Source organism: Symphalangus syndactylus, chromosome 9 (genome assembly GCF_028878055.3).
Source record: "Symphalangus syndactylus isolate Jambi chromosome 9, NHGRI_mSymSyn1-v2.1_pri, whole genome shotgun sequence".
Lineage (NCBI taxonomy): Eukaryota > Metazoa > Chordata > Mammalia > Primates > Hylobatidae > Symphalangus > Symphalangus syndactylus.
This window is the reverse complement of record NC_072431.2, coordinates 55,795,193-55,804,795: the sequence shown is the minus strand read 5'-3', so window position 1 is coordinate 55,804,795 and position 9,603 is coordinate 55,795,193.

Sequence of the window (9,603 nt, the reverse complement as noted above, 5' to 3'; positions counted from 1 at the left end):
CTAGAGTGCAGTGGCGTGATGTCTTCTTACTGCAACCTCCAACTCCCGGGTTCAAGCAATTCTCCTGCCTCAGCCTCCCGAGTAACTGGGATTACAGACATGTGCCATCATGCCCAGCTAATTTTTGTATTTTTAGTAGAGACGGGGTTTCATCACGTTGGCCAGGCTGATCTCGAACTCCTCACCGCAGGTAATCCACCCACCTTGGCCTCCCAAAGTGCTGGGATTAACAGGCGTGAGCCACTGTGCCCGGCCCAATTTATTTATTTTTTATTTATTTATTTTTTCTTGAGATAGGGTCTCGCTCTGTCACTAAGGCTGGAGTACAGTGGCACTATCATAGCTCACTATCACTACAGCCTTGACTTCCCAGGTTCAAGCAATCCTCCCACCTCAGCCTCCTGAATAGCTGGGACCACACCACAGGTGCATGCTACCACACCTAGCTAATTGTGTTTTTTTTAATTTTAATTTTTATTTATTTATTTTTGAGACAGGGTCTTGTTCTGTTGTCCAGGCTGGAGTGCAGTAGCACAGTCTCGGCTCACTACAACCTCTGCAAGCAATTCTCCTGCCTCAGCCTTCAGAGTAGCTGGGATTACAGGCGCATGTCACGCCACCTGGCTAATTTTTGTATTTTTAGTAGAGACAGGGTTTCACCGTGTTGGCCAGGCTGCTGTTGAACTCCTGATCTCAGGTGATCCACCCGCCTCGACCTCCCAAAGTGCTAGGATTACAGACATGAGCCACTGTGCCTGGCCTCAGGTAATTTTTTATTTTATTTTTTGTAGAGGCGGGGTCTCACCATGTTGCCCAGGCTGGTCTCAATCTCCTGACCTCAAGCAATTCTCCTGCCTTGATGTTAGGATTACAGGCATGAGCTGCCGTACCCCAACTCTCCTCATCTTGTGAAAATCAGCCTTGGATTTAGGGCTCTCCCTACTCCAGAGTGACCTCATCGTAGCCAGTTACCTCTGCAAAGACTCTATTTCCAAATAAGGTCACATTCTTAGGTTCTGGGTGGATGTGAATTTTTCAAGAACCCTATTCAACCCAATGCAGTACTCAATTACACAAAACAAAAACAATCTCGTGGGAAACCTTTGAAAAATGCTTGGAGAGACACGCATTTTTGTAAGCTAGTAAATGAAAGGATGAAGCAATTATATTCTGCTTTACCTGTATGAACTGTGAGCTGTATTTCAAGGTAAGTGGGTAGTTAACAAGAATACATTTTTCTGGCTGGGCGTGGTGGCTCATGCCTGTAATCCCAGGACTTTGGGAGGCCAAGGCGGGCGGATAGCAAGGTCAGGAGATCGAGAGCATCCTGGCTAACACGGTGAAACCCCATCTCTATCAAAAATACAAAAAAAAATTAGCCGGGTGTGGTGGTGGGCGCCACCTGGTGTAGTCCCAGCTACTCGGGAGGCTGAGGCAGGAGAATGGCATGAACCCGGGAGGCGGAGCTTGCAGTGAGCCGAGATCGCGCCACTGCACTCCAGCCTCGGTGACAAAGCGAGACTCCATCTCAAAAAAAAAATTAGCCGGGCGTGGTGGCGGGCGCCTGTAGTACCAGCTACTGGAGAGGCTGAGGCAGGAGAATGGCGTGAACCCAGAAGGCGGAGCTTGCAGTGAGCCGAGATCACGCCACTGCACTCCAGCCTGGGCGACAGAGTGGGACTCCATCTCAAAAAAAAAAATATCAATACATTTTTATTTCTCCTTCCTTCCTTCCTTCCTTCCCTCCCTCCCTCCTTCCTTCCTCTCTCCGTTTCTTTTTTTGAGACAGGGTTGCACTTTTTCGCCTAGGCTGAAGTGCAGTGACAATCACAGCTCACTGTAACCTCAACTTCCCGGGCTCAAGCGATCCTCCCTTCTCACTCTCCCAAGCAGCTGAGACCACAGGTGTTCACCACCACACCTGGTTAATGTTTAAAATTTTTCTGTAGCCATAGGGTCTTGCTATGTTCCTGAACTCCGGGGCTCAAGTAATCCTCCGACCTTGGCCTTTCAAAATACTGGGACTGGCTGGGCACCGTGGTTCACGCCTGTAATCCCAGCACTTTGGGAGGCTGACGCTGGTGGATCACCTGAGGTCAAGAGTTCAAGACCAGCCTGGCCAACATGGTGAAACTCCTGTCTCTATAAAAATACAAAAATTAGCCAGGCATGATGGCAGGTGCTTGTAATCCCAGCTAGCCGGGAGGCTGAGGCAGGAGAATCACTTGAATGCAGGAGGCAGAGGTCGCAGTGAGCCAAGGTCGCACCATTGCACTCCAGCCTGGGCAACAGCAGGAGACTCTGTCTCGAAAAACAAAACAAACAAAAAACAACAACAACAACTATATATATATATATATATATATATATATATATATATATATATATATATATATGTATACTGGGACTACAGGCATGAGCTACTGTGCCTGGACTGATACATTTCTCTCTCTTTTTTTTGAGATGCAGTCTGGATCTGTCACCCAGGCTGGAGTGCATTTGCACAATCTCAGCTCAATGCAACCTGTGCCTCCCAGGCTCAAGCAAGTCTCCTGCCTCAGCCTCCCCTGTAGCTGGGAATACAGGCACACGCCACCATGCCATCTAATTTAATTTTTTTTTTTTTGAGATGGAGTCTCACTCTGTCACCTAGGCTGAAGTGCAGTGGCCTGATCTCAGCTCACTGCAACCTGCGCGTCCCAGGTTCAAGCGATTCTCCTGTCAGCCTCCAGAGTATGAGATTACAGGTGCATGCCACCATGCCTGGCTAATTTTTATATTTGTAGTAGAGACAGGATTTCACCATGTTGGCCAGGCTGGTCTTGAACTCCTGACCTCAAGTGATCCACCCACCTCGGCCTCCCAAAGCTGAGATTACAGGTGTAAGCCATAGCTCCCATGCTATATTTCTCTTTATAGATGGGTCTGGTAAATAAAACAAGAAAATTAATTAGAATATCATTATTTTGCAGCCCTTAATAAATTAATTAATTTAAACAATGATTGTCAATGGCTGCTAAACTCACGCACACAGAAAAATCATCACAAAAATGTCACAACTTGATATGTGACTTCTGATGAAATAGTATTGGAAAAAAAGAATGAGCCTGAATCTATCAAGTCTCTAGATCTAATTACCAGAGGAACATATGAAATGATTACAATGAGGAAGTCAGTAAAGTCAAGATTGTGGCATTTTAAAAATGGTACTTCAAAAAGGAAGAGAGAGGCTGGGCTCAGTGGCTCACACCTGTAATCCCAGCACTTTGGGAGGGTGAGGTGGGCAGATCACAAGGTCAGCAGTTCGAGACCAGCCTGGCCAACATGGTGAAACCCCGTCTCTACTAAAAATACAAAAATTAGCCAGGCGTGGTGGCGGATGCCTGTAGCTACTTGGGAGGCTGAGGCAGGGAGAATGGCATGAACCCGGGAGGCGGAGTTTGCAGTGAGCCGAGATCGCGCCACTGCACTCCAGTCTGGGCGACAAAGCGAGACTCCATCTCAAAAAAAAAAAAAGGAACAGAAAGAGTGGAAGGGAACCCATGAATTTAAAAAGACTTGAGATGTAATTTTAAAAAGAGAGGAAGGCTTGAGAAATGTACCTGCCAAGTCCATCGTATGGACTTTATATAAAAAAGTTAACTGTAGGCTGGGTGTGGTGGCTCACACCTATAATCCCAGCACTTTGGGAGGCTGAAGTGAGAGGATCAACTGAGCCCAGGAGTTTGAGATCAGCCTAGACTACGTGGCAAAACCCCGTCTCTACCAAAAAGAAAAAAAAAAAATTAGGCTGGCCGTGATGGCTCATGCCTGTAATCCCAGCAATTTGGGAGGCCAAGGTGGGTGGATCACCTGAGGTCAGGAGTTTGAGATGAGCCTGGCCGACATGGTGAAACCCCAACTGTACTAAAAATACAAAAGTTAGCTGGGCGTGGTAGCGGGCACGTGTAATCCCAGCTACTCAGGAGGCTGAGGCAGGAGAATCACTTGAACCTGGGAGGCAGAGCTTGCAGTGAGCCGAGATCATGCCATTGCATTCCAGCCTGGGTGACAGAACAAGATCCTGTCTCAAGGCCGGGCGCGGTGGCTCACGCTTGTAATCCCAGCACTTTGGGAGGCCGAGGCGGGTGGATCACGAGGTCAGGAGATCGAGACCACAGTGAAACCCCGTCTCTACCAAAAATACAAAAAATTAGCCGGGCGTGGTGGCGGGCGCCTGTAGTCCCAGCTACTCAGAGAGGCTGAGGCAGGAGAATGGCGTGAACCCGGGAGGTGGAGCTTGCAGTGAGCCGAGATTGCGCCACTGCACTCCAGCCTGGGCGACAGAGCAAGACTCCGTCTCAAAAAAAAAAAAAAAAAAAAAAAAAAAAGATCCTGTCTCAAAACAAAACAAAAGAAAGTCAACTGTGAATAAAAGCAGGGAGGAGAATTGGTAAAAATTGGAATTTGATGATTTTACGGAATTTTATTTATTTTTCAGACGAAGTCTTGCTCTATTGCCAGGCTAGAGGGCAGTGGCATGATCTTGGCTCACTGCAACCTCCACCTCCCGGGTTCAAGCAGTTCTGCCTCAGCCTCCCGAGTAGCTGGGATTACAGGCACACACCACCACGCCCAGCTAATTTTTGTATTTTTAATAGAGATGGGGTTTTCACCATTTGGCCAGGATGGTCTCGATCTCTTGACCTCGTGATCCGCCCACCTCGGCCTTCCAGAGTACTGGGATTACAGGCGTGAACCACCGCCCCTGGCCTGGAATAAATTTTTTTTTTTTTTTTTTTTTTTTTTGAGACAGAGTCTCACTCTGTCGCCCAGGCTGGAGTGCAGTGGCACAATCTCGGCTCACTGCAAGCTCCGCCTCCCGGGTTCACGCCATTCTCCTGCCTCAGCCTCTCCGAGTAGCTGGGACTACAGGCGCCCGCCACCACGCCCGGCTAATTTTTCTTTTTGTATTTTTAGTAGAGACGGGGTTTCACTGTGGTCTCGATCTCCTGACCTCGTGATCCGCCCGCCTCGGCCTCCCAAAGTGCTGGGATTACAAGCGTGAGCCACCACGCCCGGCTGGAATAATTTTTTTTTGGTGCAATAATGGAATTACAGTTAAGTTTGTAAAAATAGTTTCCCTTTTAGAAATACGTACTGAAGCCGGGCGCGGTGGCTCATGCTTGTAATCTCAGCACTTTGGGAGGCCGAGGCGGGCGGATCACGAGGTCAGGAGATCGAGACCACAGTGAACCCCGTCTCTACTAAAAATACAAAAAATTAGCCGGGCGTGGTGGCGGGCGCCTGTAGTCCCAGCTACTCGGAGAGGCTGAGGCAGGAGAATGGCGTGAACCCGGGAGGCGGAGCTTGCAGTGAGCCGAGATTGCGCCACTGCACTCCAGCCTGGGCTACAGAACGAGACTCCGTCTCAAAACAAAACAAAACAAAAAGAAATACGTACTGAAGCCGGGCACGGTAGCTCACACCTGTAATTCCAGTACTTTGGGCGGCCGAGGCTGGCAAATCATGAGGTCAGGAGATTGAGACCATCCTGGCCAACAGGGTGAAGCTCCGTCTCTACTAAAAATACAAAAATTAGCTGGACGTGATGGCACATGCCTGTAGTCCCAACTACTCAGGAGGCTGAGGCAGGAGAATTGCTTGAACCCGGGAGGCGGAGGTTGCAGCGAGCCAAGATAGCGCTACTGCACTCCAGCCTGGCGATAGAGCGAGACTCCGTCTCAAAAAAGAAATACGTATTGAAAGAATTATAGCTGTTCTGTATGATATCTGGAACTTACTTCCAAATAATGACAATGTAGGAGAGTGGGTATAGATGACCCAAGATTACCCATAAATTGATAATTGTTAAATCAAATGACATATACATGGAGATTCACTACTATTCTGTCCATTTTTGCATACATTTGAAATTGTCCATAATTTGTTTATTTTTATTTATTTTTATTTTTATTTATTTATTTTTTTTGAGACGGAGTCTCACTCTGTCACCTAGGCTGGAGTGAAGTGGCACGATCTCGGCTCACTGCAAACTCCGCCTCCCAGATTCACACCATTCTCCTGCCTCAGCCTCCTCAGTAGCTGGGACTACAGGCACCTGCCACCATGCCTGGTTAATTTTTTGTGTTTTTAGTAGAGACGGGGTTTCACCGTGTTAGCCAGGATGGTCTCGATCTCCTGACCTCGTGATCTGCCTGCCTTGGCCTCCCAAAGTGCTGGGATTAAAGGCATGAGCCACCATGCCTGGCCTGGGTCATACTATTATTTAAAAATGTTTCTAAACTGGGTGCAGTCACTCACACCTGTAGTCCCAGTACTTTGGGAGGCTGAGGTGGGAGGGGCGCTTGAGACCAGGAGTTTGAGACCAGCCTGGGCAACATGACAAGACCCCATCTGTAATAAAAATTGTGAAAATTAAAAATAAATATAAGAAGATTTTCTGTCCCTTTTCTCATTATCATATACAGGGTGAGCAGGTGCTGATTAAACTTCTATTGGGGCTGGGAGCGATGGCTCAAGACTGTAATCCCAGCACTTTGGGAGGCCGAGGTGGGTGGATTACCTGCAGTCAGAAGCTCAGGACAAGCCTGGCCAACATGGTAAAACCCTGTCTCTACTAAAAATACAAAAAATTAGCTGGGCATGGTGGCACATGCCTGTAATCTCAGGTACTCAGGAGGCTGAGGCAGGAGAATTGCTTGAACCCGGGAGGCAGAGGTTGCAGTGAGCAGAGATCGAGCCACTGCACTCCAGCCTGGGTGACAGAGCAAGACTCTATCTAAAAAAAAAAAAAAAAAAAAAGCCGGGCTCGGTGGCTCACGCTTGTAATCCCAGCACTTTGGGAGGCCGAGGCGGGCGGATCACGAGGTCAGGAGATGGAGACCACGGAGAAACCCCGTCTCTACTAAAAATACAAAAAATCAGCCGGGCGTGGTGGCAGGCGCCTGTAGTCCCAGCTACTCGGAGGCTGAGGCAGGAGAATGGCGTGAACCCGGGAGGCGGAGCTTGCAGTGAGCCGAGATTGCACCACTGCACTCCAGCCTGGGCCACAGAGCGAGACTCCGTCTCAAAAAAAAAAAAAAAAGACTTCTGTTTGGTTCTTTGGTCCACAGATGAGACTGAAGAAAGGAGTTTCCCAGAGGTCCTGGACTTGGACCTATTATAGTACCTGTGTGTGACTCTAGTTGTCTCTTTTCAGGAGGAGGTGTGTTATTGGTTTTGTGTGACATTAGAATGATTGAATTATGGTGGGGTAGGAGCATTTAAAAATATTAAATGTGTGGGAAGTTATATGCATGGGAGTCGTGAGATCCACCAGATGTACATGGTGGATATGGCAGGACCTGACCATTGTCCTCTAAGACCCACTTTTCCTTAGTGATAGTAGAATTTTTAGCAGAGCCTCTATTTCCCAGCCTGCACTGCAGCTTGGAATGGTCATGTGACTATGTCTGGCCAATGGGATGTAAGAAGAAGTACAATGGCTTCCTAGAATCATCCAGAAGAAACACGTGGCACCCTCTCTTTGTTCCCCCCTCCCTTTTTTTTTTTTCCAGATGGAGTCTGGCTCTGTTGCCAGCCTGGAGTGCAGTGGCAGGATCTCGGCTGACTGCAATCTCCGCCTCCTAGGTTCAAGCAATTCCCCTGCCTCAGCCTCTCAAGTAGCTGGGACTACAGGCATGAACCACTATGCCTGGCTAATTTCTTGTATTTTTAGTAGAGACGGAGTTTTACCATGTTGGCCAAGATGGTCTCTATCTCCTGACCTCATGATCCTCCCGCCTGGGCCTCCCAAAGTGCTGGGATTAAAGGTGTGAGCCACCACGCCCAGCCTCTTTGTCCTCTTTTAGCTCTGTTTCTCCATCCTGTGCTTGGGACTTAGACACACTGACTAAAGCTCCATCTTGGCCCGTGAAGAAGGGGTTGGGGCACCAGGCTTCATGGAGAAGAGCTATGTACCAGCCTGGATGACTTACCTCTGGATTTTTACCTGCAAGAGAAAAAAAAACTTTAATTTTGTTTAAATTATTGCCACTGTAGGTCTCTGTCATGTGCACTGAACCTACTCCTCATAAATACAGTGGATATCTCTTGTTTCTGCCTGTCCAGCCACAACTTCCCATTCTCTTTGGGGAACTTCCTCTACCCTATTCCATATGGTTTGGGTGGACTGTGAGTCACTAGGTCCTTCTCTTTTCCCCAACAGGTGGGCAAGTGACCAAATCCAATCAACCAAGACTCCTCTTGAGTCATCAGGAATGAAAACCTGGGTGGACTGGCACAGGGACCCCTAGGCAGATTATTATTATTATTATTTTGAGATGGAGTTTCACTCTTGTTGCCCAGGCTGGAGTACAATGGCATGATCTCAGCTCACTGCAACCTCCACCTCCCGGGTTCAAGAGATTCTTCTGCCTCAGCCTCCTGAGTAGCTGGGATTACAGGAGCCTGCCACCACACCCAGCAAATTTTTTTGTATTTTTAGTAGAGACAGGGTTTCACCATGTTGGTCAGGCTGGTCTTGAACTCCTGACCTCAGGTGATCCACCTGCCTCAGCCTCCTAAAGTGCTAGGATTACAGGCGTGAGCCACTGTGCCTGGCCAGAATATTAACAGATTGTTATCAATGAAAGCTGTATTTCTCCTGAAATATTCATTATGTATTATATTAACAAGTGCAGGAATGCAGAAGAAATACAGCTTTCAGTTTTGCCTAGGCCTAAAAGATGGTCCCGAGGAAGGTGATGTCAGTGCCCCCAAAATAAGATCCTTGAGGGTCTCTGAGTGGCCCTGAATTCTATCTTTTCTGAGTTCTGGTTACTTAACTTTTCCTTTGTTTTTTATTCTGTGAACTACCTAGTATTCTTGGGTTTTTTTGTTTTTGTTTTTTTTTGTTTATTTTGAGATGGAGTTTTGCTCTGTTGCCCAGGCTGGGGTGCAGTGGCGTGATCTTGGCTTATTGCAGCTTCCGCCTCCTGAGTTCAAGCAGTTCTCCTGCTCAGCCTCCTTAGTAGCTAGAATTATAGGCATGCACCACTGCGCCCAGCTAATTTTTCATTTTATTTTATTTTATTTTAATTTTTTTTTTGCACACAAAACAATAAACATTTTCTAAAAGTACATACAAACAAAAAGATGCATATCAAACATATTAGGAAGGTTGCACATGGGAAGACGGGGAATAGAAATGGGGGGTGAGAATTAAAGAAAATATATGAGAGAGGGACTTTGTATAGATCAATGATAATAACTCAATCCTCTATTTGACAAAGAAGAAGGAGAAGGAAGAGGAAGAAAATGAAAGTGGGATAAAGATCAGAAAGGGGCCGGGCGCGGTGGCTCATGCTTGTAATCCCAGCACTTTGGGAGGCCGAGGCGGGCGGATCACGAGGTCAGGAGATCGAGACCACGGTGAAACCCCATCTCTACTAAAAAATACAAAAAATTAGCCTGGCGTGGTGGCGGGCGCCTGTAGTCCCAGCTACTCGGAGAGGCTGAGGCAGGAGAATGGCGTGAACCCGGGTGGCGGAGCTTGCAGTGAGCCGAGATCACGCCACTGCACTCCAGCCTGGGGGACAGAGCAAGACTCCGTCTCAAAAA